The 20,541-nt window shown below is 41.8% G+C and overlaps 1 protein-coding gene across 1 annotated transcript in view; it reads right to left on the bottom strand.

Annotated features, from left to right (window-relative positions):
- The window catches only part of LOC138748476 (rab effector MyRIP-like), a 305,674-nt gene that overhangs the window by 146,626 nt on the left and 138,507 nt on the right, over window positions 1-20,541 (bottom strand). The window lies entirely within an intron of this gene.

The following is a 20,541-nucleotide window of genomic DNA, read 5'->3' as shown; positions in this document are numbered from 1 at the left end:
GTTGACTGCGGGGGTGGCTGTGGCGGCGGCAGCAGCAGCGGTAGCGTCGGCCCTGGAAGTGTCCGTGGCGGCGGCAGCAGCAGCGGTTGCCACAGTCGGGACCGAGGCTGGGTCGAGTGTTCCGCACGGGGGCGAGAGGCGGGCCAACACCATGGTTGCGAGGGTGGGCTTCCACTTCCGGGTTCGGCGTCTCCGTGATGTCAGGCGTTGCCGTGCAGGAGAGCCCTCGCTCTCATTGGATGAGAGCTCTGGGGAAGAAGAGTTTGAATGGGATAGTGGCGGTTGGGCTTCACACGAGGCACTGTGTTTGCTGGCGGCCATTTTAGACCTACAGACTGCAGCAAAGTGGCCCTTTTTAAGGCACTTCTGGCACTTGGCTTTTCTTGCTGGGCACTGGGACCTGCTGTGCTTGTCCCTCCCGCAGAAATAACATTTTGGGTTCGCACGGGGCAGTGTAGCAGCAGCCGACAGGCTGTCAGTATCTCGGGGAGTGGTAGGGTAGAAGGGCACTCTACTCACATCAGAACGAGGGGTCCAGTCCCTAGAGAACTCGGTGGACTTTAAGGCTGCATCCTCCATTGTGATTGCAATCCGGGCCACGTCCTCTAGTTTTTCTACCCCTTGCTCGAGCAAGCAAAGCCTCACTTCGTTCGATAGGAGCCCGGCCACAAAGGCATCCTGGATGAGATCGTTTGTGATCTCGGCAGCAGTTTTGTCCACACAGTTACAGTCCTTGCCCAACGCCTTTAATACTTGTAAATATGCCCTGCTGGACTCGCCGGGCTGTTGCTTCCTCGACGCAAGCACGAGCCGGGCATGAACTCTGTTCACCGGTTGATCATACAGTTCTTTCAGTACCTTTATGGCTGCGGTGTAAGTGGTCTCATCCTGGATATTCTCGTAGACTCTCAAGGACACCAAAGACAGCAATGCTGTTAGACGCTGGTTATCCTCCTCTACCTGAATGAATCTCAGGAAGTTTTCAAAGTTCAGCAGCCAGAACTTAAAGACTTTGAAGGCTGTAGATGACTGTGGGTCGATATCAAGTTTTTCTGGCCGAGTTAAACGCTCCATCCCTTTCAAAAAAAATTCTTTTGCTAATAAAATTGTAGAGCTCGTCGAAAGAATCAAAGACTTGTTGATCCAAACCAAGGCTTTTATTAGCAAAAGACAGGAGCTCTTCACAGGTGGCCGACCAGTCCGAATGATCCGACCTGGCTAGGGACACAACCCTTTAAGGCCCATACAATAGGCGTCGCTTAGCTCTCAGCCAATCGCTGTAAGCACAGTCTAGATACAGTAACTATATACACTATGTACATTGGTGATAGATCTGTACTATCACACTACCTCTAGCTCCTTTATCAACTCCAGTTCATTATACAATGCCCAATCTAGAACTGCCATTTCCCTGCTCGGCTCAGCCACAAGTTGTTCTAAGAAGCCATCCCAAAGGCATTCAACTAATTCCTTCTCCTGGGATCCAGCATTAGCCTGGTTTTCCCAATAAACCTGCATATTGAAATCCCCCATGACAATTGTAGCATGCATTCCTATCTTCCTGTGTCGTTTGCACTCCACATCCTGGGTACTGTTTGGAGACCTGTCCTATTTACCCTGACAGTTTCTTAATTCCACAGTACATCTTCTGATCTAATGTCTCCTCTCTCCAAAGATTAAAATTCCATTTTTTTACCAGCAGACCCACCCCTTCCCTTCTGCCTACCTTCTGTCCTTCCACAGTGTATCCACAGATATTTAGTTCCCAGCTGTGTTCATCTTTCAGCCACAACTCGGTGATGGCCACAATGTCATATCTGCCAACTTCCAGCTGCGTTACTAGATCATCAACCTTATTTCTTTACTGCGAGTGTATAAATACTGGACCTTCAGTGCTGTATTCATCATGCTTTTCAATTCTGCTTTGAAAGTACCCCAAATTAAACCCTTAAACTTACACTTGAACATTTCCTTCCTCACAATCACGTTACGCAATGGATCTATTCGTGTACTTTCCGCCCTATTCTCTGCCTTCACATTCTGGTCCCTATCCCCCCCCTGCCAAACTGGTTTAAACCCTGATCAAGCAAACCTCCTCCTGTTCAGGTGTGACCGGTCCCTTTTGTACAGGTTAGAAGAAATCCCAATGATCCACGAATCTGAGCCCCTCCCACATGCTCAACTCCTCAGCAGGCATTCATCTGCTATAACTTCCTATTTCTGACCTCACTGGTACGTAGCATAGGCAGCAATCCCATATGGGGGTTTGGATGTTATGGTGAAGTTGTATAAGACATTGGTGAGGCCAAATTTGGAGTATTGTGTGCAGTTTTGGACACCTAACTACAGGAAATATAGCAATAAAATTGAAAGAGAGAAGATTGACCAGGATTTGGCGGGATTCAAGGAAATGAGTGATGGGGAAGGTTAAACAGATTAGGACTTTATTCCCTGGAGTGAATAAGAATAAGGGGAGGTTTGATAGAGGTTTACAAAGTTATAATGGGAATAAATAGAGTAAATGCAGTTAGGCTTTTACCACTAAGGTTAGGTGAGATACAAACCCAGAGGACATGGGTTCAAAGGGGAAAAATTTAAGTGGGAACATTGGAGGGAATTTCTTCACACAGAGAAGGTGAGAGTATGGAAGGAGTTGCCAGCTGAAGTGGTGAATATCAGCTCAATGTTAACATTTAATGTGGACAGGCATGTGGATGGGAGGGGTATGGAAGGCTATGGACTGGGTGCAGGTCAGTGAGAGAAGACAGGATAATAGTTTGGCACAGACTAGAAGGGCTGAAGGGCCTGAGATCTGTGCTGTTATGTTTCTATCTGTATGAAATCATGCACCACCAGATTCGAGGACAATTTCTTTCCCACTGTTACTTGAATCCAAATTAAGTAATGTTGCCTTATTCCATTTGATCTGATTTCTCACTGCAACCCTACTGTCCGCCCTGCTTTATTAAGCGGCCTTTATATATGGATAGACTTGCTGGATAGCACACAAAAACAAACCCTTTCACTGCAGCTCAGTGAATGTGACAATAAATGTAAACTTGAACTTTGAAGTTTGTGGAGTGTGTGTCAAAAGATCCTTAAAAGTTGTTAAAACAGGTCAAGTGTGGGGGGGTGGGGTGGGCATGGCAAGATGGTGTAGGGAGTAGACATGAAATTCCACCTCTCCCCAGTTGAATAGTTAATAACCAAATTTTTAAAATTGTTAAAATATTTAAAGTGTTATTTATAAGATTTTAAAGAATTTTGATATTCATAATGAAATTCAAACTTCAAAAAAGGCACAGTTTAAAAGAGCAGAAAGTGTAGAGGAGTTGAGTCCTCGTTAAAGGATCCTCGAGATCGATTTTTGAACAGCCAAAGATTCCAAAGACCAGCCAGGTAAAGGTAACTTCAACTCCAGCCCCCTCGACGCAAGATAGTGCCACCATTGGCCTTCTGTCCGAGGAGAGTCGCGCTCGCAATTCAGAGCGCACTCCCGGGGACACTGAGCCTTATACGAGCAGGGGCCCGACACCCAATTGAGATCTCGAGCACATCAGACCAACTACTGACGTGCCAAACCCAAATGTGGAAATGTCAGGCATCCATCATGGGGCCCAGTCAGTACTGGGCATGCGCAAAGATTCGCACATGCGCGCGATGACGGAACGGGTCCTGACGACAGGGCTGACCCTCTCCCAACGGCCCGAACATGTTGGATCTGTGTGGGAGGAGATGCTGACCTAGATTCGGGATGCCCGGGCAGCAGCATCTGCCTTATCAACTGAGGAAGGGGAAGAAGAGGACATAGAAGTACATTCTGAAGAAGAAATGGAACTGATATTGAAAGCTGCCAGACTTATTAAAGGTAGGCCTCAAATGTTTCAAAAACTTGTAAAAACTTCCAGAAGTAAATCTCCAACTTAACAAACTTTTAAAACAGTACAGGTGGAAGAGGATACTACATTATCTGTTTCAGAGGAGTTTATGCGACATATGGATAATATGGCTGTTCAAGTTACTCAAGGTTTTCAAGAAAGCAAACTTCAATTTACTGAATTAAGAGGTGAAGTGGCATCGATTAAGCAAGATGTGGTTAAATGTTTAAGAGAAGTGGATATGGTCCAGGGGGAATTTAAGGATATCAAGCAAGCATTTCGTGATTGTACCGATACTGTAGATCGATATACTGAACAAATAGATTTCTTGGAACATTGTTTAACAGATTGGAATGTTCAGAAGCGTGAATTTTTGCAAAAGATTGACTCATTGGAAAACCAAAGTAGATGTAATAATGTTAAAATAGTGGGTTTGCCAGAAGATTTTGAAGGAATGGATCTGGTGAAGTTTTTTTGAAAATGGATTCCTGAAGTGTTGTGAAAAGAAGCTTTTCCAGAAGGATTGGAACTGGTTAGAGCACATAGGGCATTACGAAGAAAACCTTTCCCTGATCAATCCCCATGGGGAGTGCTTATTCGTTTTTTAAGATATCAAGATTGGTGGCATTGGCAGTTCAGAAAACTCGGCAGAATCAAGGCCCTATGATTCAAGGACATAGGGGTTTTTTTTAATGCAGATTTAAGTCAAGATGTGATATGACATTGGAAGGAGTTTAATCCAGCAAAGGCTGTGTTATGGAAGAAGGGTTATTGGATTGCTTTTAGTCTGCAGTATTGAAAGTGTTTTACAGAGTTTTTCAGGCTACGTTTTTTGATGATGAGACTGAAGCTTTGTCTTTCGCTAATTCTTTGCCAAATAATTTTCATCGTTCTAAGTTGCAAAAACAATCAAAATCAAATGGTTCTCCGAAACATAATGGCAATGGGAACAGGAATAGCAGGAGAAATGGTGAAGATCAACATTCGATTTGGAAAGGAGAAGAGGATTTATCTACTATTACAACTGGTGTTCAGGATCAATCTGGTCGAGTTGTGGGGGTAGTGGATTGAATTAATATTGTTATTTAGGTGAAATACTGAGATATATGAATATCAGCTGGGGGGAGGGGTGGTGGATGGCACTACAGCTTCTGAAGTCATCTGCCACTAGTGGTTTAGACCACAACCGGTCAATAGAGGGGGGTACCACTTTTGTGGTTTTTTTTTCTTTTTTAGAGGGGCTTAAAGAGGGGGCGGGGGGATTTTTTTTTCTCTCTCCTCTTATTTTTTGGTTTTGTTGTTTTTTCTTGACAGTTTATTTGTATTTTATTTAGATTAAGGTTAAAGGGCAAGGGGGGGAGGGGTTTTTTTAAAAACCGGAGCTTTTGGTTGTGTTAAAAGTCATTTGTTAAGATAAAATTAGTAAATTGAATTTTGCAACATTTAATGTTAAAGGGATGAATTATCCGATAAAGAGGAAGTAGGTCTTGGATTATATTAAGAAGATGAAGGTGGGTATTGCTTTTCTACAAGAGATGCATTTGACAGAAAAAGAACATTTGAAATTGAAGAGAGACTGGGTTTAGACACGTTTTGGCATCTTTTAATTCTAAGGCCAGGGGAGTGGCAATTTTGGTACATAAAAGGGTACCTTTTATTATGGAATCTATTTTTGAAAATGCTGGAAGAATTTTGAAGGTGAATTGTAAATAGTTTTCAGAAACTTAGACTTTACTGAATTTGTACATACTGAATGAAGATGATGTACAATTTGTAACTGATGCTTTTTTAAATTTGAACCAATCAAATGAGGGGACTTTAATTGCTGTTTGGATCCACTGTTGGATATATCTCCAAAAACTGTTAAGAAAACCAAGATGGCTAAAAGGATGATAGAATTGATGGAGGAATTAAATTTGGTTGATATATGGCGACGTATTCACCCAACCAAGAAGGATTATTCGTTTTATTCTGCTTGTTATGATTTATTTTCTAGAATAGATCTTTTCCTGGTTTTAGCTCATTTACAGGTAAGGGTTGATTATGCAGAATATAAGAGTAGAATATTGTCAGATCATTCTTTATTGTTGATTTCTTGTGAGATTGCTGAGAAAGTTGAAAGAACTTTCAACTTGGAGGTTTAATGAGATGTTACTTAGATGCTTGAATTTGTTTTGATTTTAAGAGATCAGATTAAACTTTTTCTGGAGATAAATGAGGGATCAGTACAAAGTACATTTATTTTGTGGGATGCTTTGAAAGCATATTTGCGAGGTCAAATAATCAGTTATATGGCTAAAGTGAAAAAGCAATACACAGTGGAACTTTTGGAGTTAGAGAAAGAGATTGCAGATTTAGAGAAAAGGTTTCAGGAAAATGCAAAGGAAGATAATAAGATACAGTTATCTAATTTGAAACTTTGTTATAATATGAAGCAAACATAATTATGAGGGCTTACTTTTGAGATCAGAACAGTGGTATTATGAATTGGGGAAATAGCACATAAAGTATTAGCATGGCAGTTGAAAACTGAACAAACTTCTAGAATAATTAATGCAATATGTGGAAATTCAGGTGTCACTTATAAGCCACAGGAGATTAATGAAGAATTCTGTGCCTTTTACCAAGATTTGTATACATCCGAAGGTAATGTGGATTCTGAACAGATTGATTTTTTTTGTCTAAGTTGAATTTATCTTCTTTGGAGCAGGAAGGTATAAAATTGTTAGATACTTCATTTATGGATTTTGAACTCAAAGAGGCATTACAATCTATGCCAATTGGTAAATCACCTGGTGAGGATGGATTTACGGTAGGATTTTATAAAGAATTTCATGATTTGTTGCTTCCAGTGTACGTGGATGTATTGAAGCAGGTTACAGATACTGGGTCATTTCCTGAATCATTTTTTAGAGCATTGATAACAGATATACCAAAGAAAGATAGAGATCCATTGAAAGTTGGTTCTTATAGGCCTATATCTTTATTGAATTTAGATTATAAGATTGTAGCAAGAGTTTTAGCAAATAGATTGGCTAACATTTTACCGAAATTGGTGCATGTGGATCAAGCAGGGTTTATTAAAAATAGATATTCAGCTGATAACATTACTAAATTACTTACAATAATTATTGCATCAAGACAGCAACTTAACCAACCAATGATATTAGCATTAGACATTGACAAAGCCTTTGATCGAGTTGAGTGGAAATTCTTATTTAAAGTGTTGGAGCAATTTAAATTTGGACCGTCTTTTATTGGCTGGGTTAAGGCATTATATACAAATCCCTCCGCACAGGTGGTGACAAATGGTCAGATTCCTCATGTGTTTACTTTGTATTGTTTAACTAGACAGGGCTGTCGATTATCGCCAGCCTTATTTGCATTAGTTATAGAACCTAATTGCCCAGGCAATTAGGCAAAATATAAATATTCAAGGTATTACAATTGGGCAACAAAAGTATAAAATTAATTTATTTCCAGATGATATGTAGATATATTTATCTAAACCTAAGAATTCATTACAACCTTTACAAGATTTGTTAAAATTTTATGGATCAATATCAGGGTATAAGGTAAATTGCGATAAAAGTGAGATATTACCTATATCTGATGAGAATTATTCAGATTGTATGCAAATTACTAAATTTAAATAGTCAGAGAAGATTAAGTATTTAGATGTAATTCTTGACAAGGATTTAAGAATTTGTACGGTTTAAATTATTTACCTTTGTTATACAAGATTAAGTCTGACTTAAATCGATGGAAGGATCTACCACTGACATTAAATTGGTCAGGTAAATTGTATCAAAATGAATATATATCCACGTATTCAGTATTTGTTTCAATTAATTCCGTGTCCGGTACCAGGGAAATTTTTTAAAGAATTAAATAAAATGATATGTTCTTTTTTAAAGAAAGATAAACTATCTTGAGTATCGATGCAAAAGTTGACATGGTCATATGATTTAGGAGGCCTTCAATTACATTTTCAATATTATTATCAGTCAGCGCAGTTGAAATTTATTAGTAGATTGTTTGATACTGATCAACTACCGATGTGGGCTTATGTGGAAATGGATCAGATACAAGAAAGATCAATACATAATTTTATATATAAATGGAATTTATTGCTTTTACAAACATATAAGTTACCTGCTATAACTCATTTGTTTAAAGTATGGAGTAAATGGAACCAACTTATTGGTTCGAAAGAAGTATGCTCAATTAAAACTCTGTTATATCAATACCAGTTGATTCCTTTTTCCATGCACAATCCTTATCTGAAGGAATGGGATTTAAAGGGTTTGGTATCAATTGAAGATTGTTTTGAGGCAGGTTCATTTCTTTCATTTGATAGGCTTAGGGAGAAGTTTGGGATATCACAAAATACATTGTTTGCCTATTATCAAGTACGTGATTTTGGTCGAGAAATAATATTACCAATATAATTGAAGTTTGAAATATTGCTTATGGATAAGGGAAAGGGTTTGTTTCTGAAATGTATTCATTGTTACAGTCAAAAATGAAGAAGGTAGGTGTATTAAGAATAAGAGATAAATGGGAATAGTAGTTATCTACTTCCATTTCTGAGGAAGAATGTCAGATTTATGTTTGCATAGTGTCACAAAATTAGTTAATGCGCATTATAATTTAGTCAGTTATAATTTTTTGCGTCAGTTATATTTAACTCCAGAAAAGTTCAAGAGGTATGGTTTTAGAGATTCTGATCTGTGTTTCTGGTCTGGAGATCAGATAGGTACTTTTCTTCATTCTGTGTGGAATTGTACAAAGGTTAAACCTTTTTGGGAAAAGATTATAAAATTTTAGCGAGATTTATTTCAAATAGATTTGTATGTGGATACATAGTTGTGCTTATTAGGTTATATGAATCCATTAACAGCGCGATTGGATAAATCTTGAATTGCATTTATTCAGTTGAGCTTGGCAGTAGCTAAGTGTATAGCAGTTACTTGGAAAAATGATGCAGAGATGAGTATACAGAGATGGCATAATGAAATTCAATCATGTTTATGCTTAGAGAAAATTACGTATAATTTGAGAAACAATTATTCTTATTTTGAAAAAATGTGGACTCCATATTTGAAATGTATGTGTGAATATTTAAAAAAAATTTTGTTTGAACTGCTCAAATGATTTATTGTAACCTAACCCACCCACTTTATTTGTTTGTTTTAATACTTTGTATATGTTAAGCTCGGGGGGGGGGGGAGGGGGAAGAGTGATAATAAAGGATGGGATACTGGGTTAGAAGGTGCAGGGTGGGAGGTATAGGGGGTTAATTTAGAGGGGTTGATTTTAAGTAGTGTATTTTATGCTTGTACTTTGTAAAATTTTAAATAAACTTTTCAAAAAAAACAGGTCAAGTGATTAAGGTGGTGAATGGAGTGCTTGTCTTTATTAATCGGGGGACTGGGTTCAAGAACTGTGAGGTGATGTGGCAGTTCCATAAATCTCCAGTTAGACCACATGGAGAATTGTTCATTTTTTGGTCACCTTATTACAGGAAAGATGTAGAAGCTTTGGAGAGGGGGCACAGGAGAGTTGCCTGAATGGGAGAACATGTCTTATGAGGCAAAGTTAGTAGAGCTAGGGTTCTTCTCTTTAGAGTGACAAAGGATGACAATAAGATTATGAGGAGCTTGGATAGTGTGGACAGCCAGCACCTTTTTCTGGGGTGACAAAATCAAATACCAGAGGACATCTGTTTAAGGTGAGTGTAGGAAAGTTTATGGGAGATGTCAGGGGTATTTCTTTTTTACTCAGAGAGTGGAGGGTGTCTGGAATGCATTCTCAGGGGTGGTGGTGGAGGTTGGTTCAATAGGGACATTCAAACGATCCTTAACCTGCAAATGGACGTGAGAAAAATAGAGGGTGATGTACACAGATAGTCAAAGCATCATCCGGGACAATGTACATAGATCTTCAAAATATACCACGGATGATGTCCCAGACCACCAAATCATCAGTCTGGGATGATCGACACAGATCTTCAACATATCACCCTGAGACAATGTACGCCGATAATCAAAACATCACCCTGGCATGATGTACACAACTCTTCAAAATTTCACCCTGGAATGGTGTGCACATATCATCAAAACATCACACTGTGACACCGTACGCAGATTTTCAAAATATCACCCTGCATCAATGGACAGATATCTGCAAAACCTCACCCCAGCACAATGTACATAGATCTTCAAAACATAACCATCAGCCTTGGGCGATGTGCACAACTCTTCAAGACTTCACCATGTGACAATGTATACAGATCTTCAAAACATCACCCTGGGACAATCTTCACACATCATCAAAACATCACTCTGGGACGACGTACACAACTCTTTAAAACATCATCCTAGGCGATGTACACAGATCATCAAAACATCTCATGGGACGATGTACACGGATCTTCAAAACATCTCCTGGGACGATGTACACGGATCTTCAAAACATCTCCTGGGACGATGTACACGGATCATCAAAACATCTCCTGGGACGATGTACACGGATCTTCAAAACATCTCCTGGGACGACGTACACGGATCTTCAAAACATCTCCTGGGACGATGTACACGGATCTTCAAAACATCTCCTGGGACGATGTACACGGATCATCAAAACATCTCCTGGGATGATGTACACGGATCATCAAAACATCTCCTGGGACAATGTGCTTAGATCTTCAAAACATCACCATGGGATATTGTACACAGCTCATGGAAACATCACCCTGGGACAATGTACACAGATCACAGAAACATCACAATGTACACAGCTCATAGAAAATGATTAGGATAAGATTCTATACACAGATCGTTGTAAAATATCAGAATGAGCAAGAATGAATTGCATTTAAAGCAAGAAATAAGACATTTTAAGCTGCTGTGTAAAACACTTAATTTAAATGTGATCCTTTTAAACCAAAATATCAAATGAGATTTTGGAACTATGAAGGCAAACATCCCATTTATTTATTCAAGAGGAATCTCCATTTGATTGGAACTGGTGATTCATCTGATGGCATTAACATTTGCAAGGGATACAGTGAGATTGCAAGAGAAATACTAATCTCCCATGTAGTTAACAGCTGCTGCTGAACACCATTAATTGAGTAGCTGATGAACTGAAAGCTCATTGCCCATAGAGATATAGTTCCAAAGAATACAATGAAAAGGAGCAAGAGCCAGGAATTGCAGCAATCAGAGGAGAGATAGAGTGAGAGAGGGGGAGTGAGAGAGAGTGGGGTGGGGGTGGAAAAAAATAGAGAGCCAGCGAGCGCCAATTACATTGAATTACAGCCAGCCGATCACATTGAATTAACAACAGCAAATCACATTGAACAGCTAACAGCTGTTCATCTCACTGCCAGCCTAACAGTTGAAAGTCAAGGGGTTTAAAATATATCCCTGCAGGCATTTTTTAACCATCATCCTACCTCTCCTCTGAACTTTTCCCTTGGTTTTGGCTTGAGCCAATGACAGCGGAAGGTAAATCATAGGTTGGATGAATTTTAATTGTGAGACTGACTGATTCCAGCTCTCAAAGTACCAGCACACTGCTCCGATTTAGAGAAGTCCAGGTAAAAGAAGATGAACTGAAACAACTGCTGAAGGAATACAGCAGGTCAGACAGGATCTATGGGTGGAATTAATCAGTCAACATTTTGGGTTTGGAGTCTTCATCAAGAATTTGGAACTTCTCAATGGTGGTACACTTAACGTGCTCAAGCCAGTGAGCTTCAAACTATAGTTCAAATTCAATATAATTTGACTGTACATATACAACCAGTTGAAACAGTATTTCTCCGTACCACACCCTCTGCACAAGCACACAAAACACAGCCCATAATAATCAGATAAAGATATAATATAAAATAAATATATATAAATATTTTGGAATAATTTATCTATTTCATTAAAAAGAGACCCAAGTTACAGAAAACTGTTTATCCATTTCATAGCTTGTAGGAAGAAGCTATTTCCCAGCCTTGCAGTCCTGATTTTGATGCTTCTGTACCTCCTTCATAATGGTAGTGGGTCAAAGATCCTGTGTTCTGGATCGAAAAGGTCCTCTATAATTCTTTTGAGCCCTATTTAAGCAAAGTCCCAGTAAATGTCATCAATAGGGGAAAGGGAGACCCCAGTGATCTTCTCGGCCATTTTGATGATTCTCTGTATCGAGTTCTGATTCGATGCTTTGCAACTACTGTACGAGGTATAGGAGCTACTGTCATGTGTTTTGTTCAGCTAGGAGTAAGCACATCATATAGGTCACACAGGAGGGTCACATTCCCCATGGATCTCTAATCTGAAAGGCAAGGTAGCATGCAAGGTAAAGCGGGAACAACCTCACTGACCATGTGACCCAGACATTTTTTAACAATTTTAATGACACGGGCCCTTCCGACTGCCCAATTTCCCCCAATTACCATCCAATCCCGTACATTTTGGAACGTGGGAGGGTGGCATGATTAGAGTAGTGGTTAGCTCAACGCTATTACTGGGTCAGCGTTCTGGGTTTGAATCTGGCACTGTCTGTAAGGAGTTTGTATGTTCTTATCCCTGTGTCTGTGTGGGTTTTCTCCGGTGCTCCGGTTTCCTTCTCCCCTTCAAAAACGTACGGGGGCTGTAGGTTAATTGTGGTATTTGGGTGCACGGGCTCATGGGCCGTAAGGACCTGTTAAAGTGCTGTATGTCTAAATCCAAATTTTTAAAAATTTAATCTAAATGTTTTTAAATTAATTTAAAATTCAAAGAAACCAGAGCATTCAAAGGTTCAGAATCAGATTTATTGTCATGAACATGGGGCACGAAATTTGTTCTTTTGTGGCAGCAATGTTGTGTATTATAGGTGCAACTATCTCGGCTGCACCATTTCATCAGATGCAAGGATCGACAATGAGATAGACAACAGACTCGCCAAGGCAAATAGCGCCTTTGGAAGACTACACAAAAGAGTCTGGAAAAACAACCAACTGAAAAACCTCACAAAGATAAGCGTTTACAGAGCCGTTGTCATACCCACACTCCTGTTCGGCTCCGAATCATGGGTCTTCTACCGGCATCACCTACGGCTCCTAGAACGCTTCCACCAGCGTTGTCTCCGCTCCATCCTCAACATTCATTGGAGCGCTTTCATCCCTAACGTCGAAGTACTCGAGCTGGCAGAGGTCGACAGCATCGAGTCCACGCTGCTGAAGATCCAGCTGCGCTGGATGGGTCACGTCTCCAGAATGGAGGACCATCGCCTTCCCAAGATCGTGTTATATGGCGAGCTCTCCACTGGCCACCGTGACAGAGGTGCACCAAAGAAAAGGTACAAGGACTGCCTAAAGAAATCTCTTGGTGCTTGCCACATTGACCACCGCCAGTGGGCTGATATCGCCTCAAACCGTGCATCTTGGCGCCTCACAGTTTGGCGGGCAGCAACCTCCTTTGAAGAAGACCGCAGAGCCCACCTCACTGACAAAAGGCAAAGGAGGAAAAACCCAACAACCAACCCCAACCAACCAATTTTCCCCTGTAGCCGCTGCAACCGTGTCTGCCTGTCCCGCATCGGACTTGTCAGCCACAAACGAGCCTGCAGCTGACGTGGACTTTTACCCCCTCCATAAATCTTCGTCCGCGAAGCCAAGCCAAAGAAGATAGCTATAAATTACATTTTCATAAGTTATAGTACACTATTTCAAAAAATAAATAAATTAGTGTAAAAGAAGAGAAAAGAGCGAGGTCACGTCTGCCTTTCATTATCCATTCAGAACTCTAATGGCAGAGGGGAAGAAGTTGTCCTTGTGCCCCTGAGTGCTCGTCTTCAGGCTCCTGTACTTCCTTCCCGATGGTAACAGTGAGAAGAGGGCACAGCCTAGGTAGTGGGAGTCCTTGAGGATAGAGGCTGCTTTCTTGAGCCACCGCCATTTGGAGATGTCCTTAATGGCCAGGAATGGCACTAGGTGAGTTTTCAACCCTCTGTAGCTTTTTCCTGTCCTGTGTATTGGCATCTCCAAACCAGATAATGATGCAACCAGTCAGAATGCTCTCCACGGTGATACACCTGTAGAAATATGCAAGCATCTTTGGTGACACCAAATCTCCTCAAACTCCTCAAAGTATAGCCTTCTTCATGATTGCATCAACACGACGGGTCCCAGGATAGATCTTCAGAGATGAGATTTAAAACCGAACACCAGCGATCACAATCTAATCAAAGCAAGACAATTATGTTCATTTTTTTGTGATTGGGTTTAGCATCTGTGCTATGATGTAATGAAACTCTATTACAGTATGTGCATTCACCAGTGTCCTAAGGAGAGCCTCATAAAATTCTTAGTTGCGATCTGATGCCTCAACTGCAGAATTAAACAAACTACTTTGCAACAAGGGGAAATTGCTTTACACACAGAATTTTCTGGAGCAGAAAATACACTGGAGTATGTCATCTCTATCCTCCAGAGGACTCAAGCAGAACAGCAAACATGCTGATGCCGGATTTCCATCCGAGAGGAAAGAGTCAAATATGGAATCCTCATTATCAACCATTTTCATTTTTTATTAAATTTAGAGATCCAACATGGTAACAGGCCCTTCTGGCCCACAAGCTTGCACCACCCAAATGCATCCAATTAACCTACCAACCCTGTATGTCATTGAACGTGGGAAGAAACTGAAGCAACCAGGGAAAACCCACGCAGACGTGAGGAGAATGTGCATACTCCTTATAGACAGTGCCAGATTCGAACCCGAGCCGCTGTAATAGCATTGTGCTTACCACTATGCTGACCATGCCAGCCAAAACAAAAAAAAATGACACCCACACTGGTTACACCGGGCAGACCTGCTACTCTGGCAGTCAGCTGGATTGCACAACCTCCCTCAACTGGGATACATTTCAGATCCTCCCTGACAGTTTCCCTGTCCAGACTTGTGATTCTGATGCCCTCTGCCCTCCAGTAAACTCTCTGAAGTGCCTCACTCATTCTAACAAGTCACTTAGTTTTTATGCTCACTACTCTGACTGATGAAGGTCAACGTGCCAAAAGCCTGTTTGACCACCCTATCTGGGTACCACTTTCAAGGTACCTGTACTCCCAGATCCCTCTGCTCTACAAAACTCCCCAGCTCTCGATCACAACTGTACATGGACAAGTATCACGTGCAAGCAGTTAAAAACACAAACATGCTGGATGAGCTCAGCAGGTCTCACAGCATCCATAGGAGGTAAAGGTATATTACCATGTTTGGGCCAGAGCCCTTCCTCAAGTCAAGTTTACTGTCATCTGAGTGCACAAGTATAACCCGACAAAACCATGTTTTCCAATCCTCGGTGCAAAACACACTGACACACAAACAATATATATGCAGGACAAGTACAATAAATAAATATTGTTTCACAGATATGGGAGTAATGGATGGTGAGTGTCAGCAGTTCCTTTGGTCGTTCAGCAGTCTCACTGCCCGTGGGAAGAAGCTATTTCTCAGCCTGGTGATACTGGCTCCTGTATCTCTTCCCCAACAGGAGCAGCTGAAAGATGCCATGTGGAGGGTGGAAGGGGTCCTCAAGATTTTTTTGCCCTCTTCAGAGAGCGATCCCAGAAGATCACATTTGGGGGGGGGGGGTGGAAGGAGACTCCAATGATCCTCTCTGCCATTCTTAAGGTCCAGTGGATTAACCTCCAATCCATTTCTCTGCAGCAACTGTACCACACGGCGATGCAGCCGGCCAGGACACTCTCAACAGAGCTCCTTTAGAAGGTTGACATGATAGAAGCTGGTAGCCTTGCCCACTTCAGACTTCTCAGGAAGTGCAGTTGCTGTGGCATCTTCCAGACAAGTGAGGAGATGTTGTACATCCACGATAAATTACCAGTTAAGTGAACTCCAAGGAACTTTCTTTCCTACAGAGTTGTTGATGTGTAGAGGAGGGTGGTCATTCTTGGTCTTCCTGAAGTCCATGATCATCTCATTCTTTTCCACATTGAGACTCAGATTGTTCCACTTGCACCATTTCATGAGATTTTCCACCTCTTCTCTGTAGTGCAACTCATTGTTGCTGATGAGGCCGACAACTGATGTGTCATCTGCAAACTTGATGAAACTGTTGCAGCTGGATCTGGTGACGCAGTCGTGTGAATAGGAGCAGGCTGAGCACATGGACCTGTGTGGAAGTGCAAGCATGTGCAAGCAGCAGAGTTTGAGCTTACACTGGGTGTCATGTTCAGTGCAGGCCAAAAGGAAGGGGAGTAAAGGTGCATCAAAATCAGGACTGCGGAGGGAGTCACGTGATGGAGTAGTGGCCGGACGGTGAACTCCAGCCCTCTCCAGAAAAGTCAAAAAAAACAAAGGAAAACACAAAGGCACAGAAATAAAAGTTAAAGAAAAGTGAGTATAAAGGTGGAAAGAAGATGGCGACAAAAAAAGAAAAATCGAAATCAACAGTAAGAAGAGAGGAAGAGAAGACAACGGAGGAAGAAGGAGAAGGCCTTACCTGTTCGAAGAGGCCCGCGGTGGAGAGAGAAACCCGCTCCCTCAGGTCGGTAGAAAGTGGACTACAAAAATGGCTCGTTGAGCCGAGTAAAAGTGCGCAACCGCGCATGAAAAAAAAAACACACCGATGGGAGGGGTGACCAGCTGGGGAGTCGATCTCCACAGCCGGCAACGACAGCTGCAGAACACCTGCAGCAAGAAGAGAACACAGAAGACAATGAAAACAAGAAAGAAGAGAAGAAAAGGGCAACAAAGAAACAACAGATGGCCAACCCAAAGGAAGAAGAAGAGGAAGAGGAAGAGTACAGTGAAATAGAAGAAGAAAGGAAAGGCAAGATAAAGGATATACTTTCTCTTATTAAAGAATACATGGAGTCATTTAAAGAATGGCAAACACAGGAATTTAATGATTTAAGAAGAAGAATAAACAACACAGAAGAGAAAATGAATAAAATAGATATGACCTTAACAGAAATGGGAAAGAAAATGGACAAGATGGAAGAGCGGGAAGCAGCAGTAGAAATGGAGGTAGAGGACTTAAAAAAGAAATTAGAGGAATCTAATAAAAAAGTTATAGAGACACAAGAACTGTTAGCTCAGAAAATAGATAAAATGGAAAATTATAACAGAAGAAATAACATAAAGATAGTGGGCCTTAAGGAAGATGAAGAAGGCAAGAATATGAGAGAGTTTATAAAAGATTGGATCCCTAGGATCCTAGGATGTCCAGAACTACAGCAAGAAATGGAAATAGAAAGGGCACATAGAGCATTGGCCTTTAAACCACAACCACAACAAAAACCAAGATCTATTTTAGTAAAATTCCTAAGATATACTACAAGAGAAAAGGTACTGGAGAAGACAATGGAAAAAGTAAGAGAGGGCAACAAGCCACTGGAGTACAAAGGGCAAAAAATCTTCATTTATCCAGATATAAGTTTTGAACTCCTAAAGAAGTGAAAGGAGTTCAATACAGCAAAGGTGATTTTATGGAAGAAAGGGTATAAATTTATACTAAAGCATCCAGCGGTATTGAAAATATTTATTCCAGGACAACAAAACAGACTATTCTCGGATCCAGAAGAAGCACGAAAATTTGCAGAACAATTACAAAATAGACTGAGGGATGAAGACGTGTAATGAGAGTAAAAATGACCACGATTTATATGTATGTGGGTAAAGAGGTATAAGTGTGTATATGTATAATGTGCATACGTGAATGTATCCGTATTTAGAGGAAAATATAGATAGTACAGACAAGAATTAATAAGGGAAGGAAATGGAATAGAGGGAATAAGGAGGGAACTAAAAGAGTGACCTTTGTTACATATGAAAAGTGAAATCTTTTCTGGGGGGGCTGGGTGGGGAGGAGTTCCGGTCACTGCAAAATCAGCTGACGCTTGCGAGTGAATTCGCAAACCCAAATGGAGAGGGGAGATGTTGTTGTCCGACAAGGGATAAAGGACAACTCAGGAGGGGAAGGGGAGATTGGGGCTAAAGAAGTTTTAAATAGGAGAATAAGGAAAATGTTTGATGTTTTAGGAATGTGGTCTTATAAAGGGTTTAAAATAAGAAAACAGAAATGGAAAAGGAGGAAAGGTAATGATGGAAAAACGGAAAGGGAAGATAAACAAAGTATAAAATGGCTACGTTGAACTATATGACTTTAAATATTAATTAATGGGGGATCGTCCGGGATCTACACTCCGGCCGTGAGGGGAGGCGAGAAGAGGGACATCGGAGGCGGTGCACCCCGCTGAGTTCAGCGGCTCCTAGTCCCTTGCTCGTCGCTTCGGGCGGCTTGAGCGAGTGGTATCCGGACAGGGTGACACGACAAAACGGAGAGGAGAAGGGTGACGGTTCAATCCCCGGGAAGACACCGGTAAGTGACGACTTACGATTGTGGTGTGGGGATTGGGTAACAGGTGTAACGGGATACACCTGTTTGGATAAAAACCTAACGAAATAGATTAAGTATAGATCTTTTGTCGTGGTGTGAGGACCCTGTCGCGGGACTCTAGGATAGACCCCAGGGAAACCTCGGCGGTAACCGAAGGAGGGACAGCACCTCCGACGAAGTGCCGAGAAGAGAGGGGTCAACCCCAGGAAAACCTCAGCGGTAACCGAAGGAGGGACAGTACCTCCGACGAGGCGTCTGAGAAGAAGGGAGTAGGGTCCAGAACGAGAGGGTCCTCAGCAACGATAAACAGATCTAGGTGGGAAGATAGGAGGATCAAAATCTAAGGGCTCGTCTGAAAATTCAGGACAATTCCTGGGAGTACCCCTTGACAGCCCTTTGGGGAGAATGTTTGAAAATTGGGATAGTAAAAGATATCGGGACAAAAACAAGAAAAAGATGGTCCAATATTGTCTCCTTTGGTCAAAACAACCTATTAAAGGTTCCTCGGTCTGGTGGCCGAAATTTGGATCTGATGAGGATTGGGTTAGACAAGCATTAAACATATATGTAAATTCGAGACCAAAGGTGAATCAAGAAGAGTCAGCATATGCATTTTGTTGGGTTCCCTGGCCAGGATCCTTAACAGAATGTTTTAAATTGAGGGTAGCAGGAGAAAAGAAATGGGAACCTCTGGACAACCTTCCCCCTCCTTATATTCCCCCGGTGCCTACTGCGCCCGAGGAAAGCTTATTACCGGAGGGGAAAGGTGATGAATTTGATTGCCCCGAAGGGGGCCGGGAAAAAAAGGATGAATTAAGGGAGTCGGACCCTAAACTTCCACCGGTAAACCGACCCTGGACAAGATCCCAGACTGGTCCAGGACCATCAAAGTTTTCAATAAACCTAAATCCCCTGAGAGAAGTTCCTATGGGAGGACCGGGAGGGGGAACGGGATATGTGAATGTTCCCCTAACTAGTACAGAGGTGCGGGGATTTAAGAAAGAAATGAAAAAGTTATTGGAAGATCCTATAGGACTGGCTGAACAGCTTGACCAATTCTTGGGACCAAACACATATACGTGGGAAGAGATGCAGGCAATAATGGGAACATTATTTTCACCCCAGGAGAGGCAGATGATTCGACGGGCTGCCCTCCTCATGTGGGAATATGAACAACCTGGGGACCCTAGACCCCATGAACAAAAATATCCCTTAAATGAACCCAGGTGGGACAAACGAACACCCGAGGGATTGGCAAGTATGAGACAATATAGAGAGTGGACAATTAAAGGGATACGGGAGGCTGTGCCAAAGGGTCACAATTTTACCAAGGCATTTGGGAACCACCAGGGGAAAGACGAGTCCCCTACTGATTTTTTGGAGAGGGTGAGAAAGAATGTCCAACAGTATGCTGGTGTGGACCCTAGTACACCAATGGGTGAACAGCTTATTCGAATTGAATTTGTTTCCAAATCATGGCAAGACATTAGAAAGAAACTAGAAAAGGAGGAGGAGTGGAGTGAAAAACCCCTAAGTGAACTGTTAAAAAAGGCACAAAAAGTATATGTGCAGAGAGAAGAAGAAGATCAAAAGAGGGCGACAAAGGTTATGGTACAGACTATCCGACAGATGAATGCTGAATCCAGAGGGGAAAGAAAACAAAACCTTCCTCTAAACAATCCAAGATATCCAAGAGAGGGAAGACCCCGGAGGTTCGTTAAGTGCTATTACTGCAATGAGGAAGGACACTTTAAGAGGGAATGCCCCCGATACAAGAGGGAATTGCGTGCCCTCGAACTTATGGAAGAAGATTAGGGGTGTCAGGTGTTCCAAATGTTAGGGACCAAATATAAGAGGGAACCCCTGGTAAAACTAAAAATTGGTCCCAAGGGAGAAGAGGTGGTGTTTATGGTGGACACAGGAGCGGAACGAAGTAGTGTAATAACTGTGCCAATCGGAACTGAGCCTATAAAAAGTAATTTGACAATTTCTGGGATAGAAGGGGCTCCCAGAATGGTATCAATAATTCCCCAAGTAACAGTGAAACTGGAAGAGAGAGAAGGGGTACAAGACCTCTTGTTATTACCTTCGGCTGGATTTAACCTCCTAGGAAGGGACTTACAGGCTCTCCTAGGTTTGGGTGCTCTCCCTGTGGACGGAGAAGTGCGAGTCCACCTCTGCGCTTTAAAGGAAGAGGATGAACGGCAGATTGACGAGAGAGTCTGGTATAAGGAGGGAAATCGAGGAGGTCTGGACA

Source organism: Narcine bancroftii, chromosome 1, assembly GCF_036971445.1.
Source record: "Narcine bancroftii isolate sNarBan1 chromosome 1, sNarBan1.hap1, whole genome shotgun sequence".
Taxonomy (NCBI): domain Eukaryota; kingdom Metazoa; phylum Chordata; class Chondrichthyes; order Torpediniformes; family Narcinidae; genus Narcine; species Narcine bancroftii.
The sequence above is the reverse complement of the archived record's forward strand: the minus strand, read 5'-3'. Positions and strand labels throughout refer to the sequence as shown.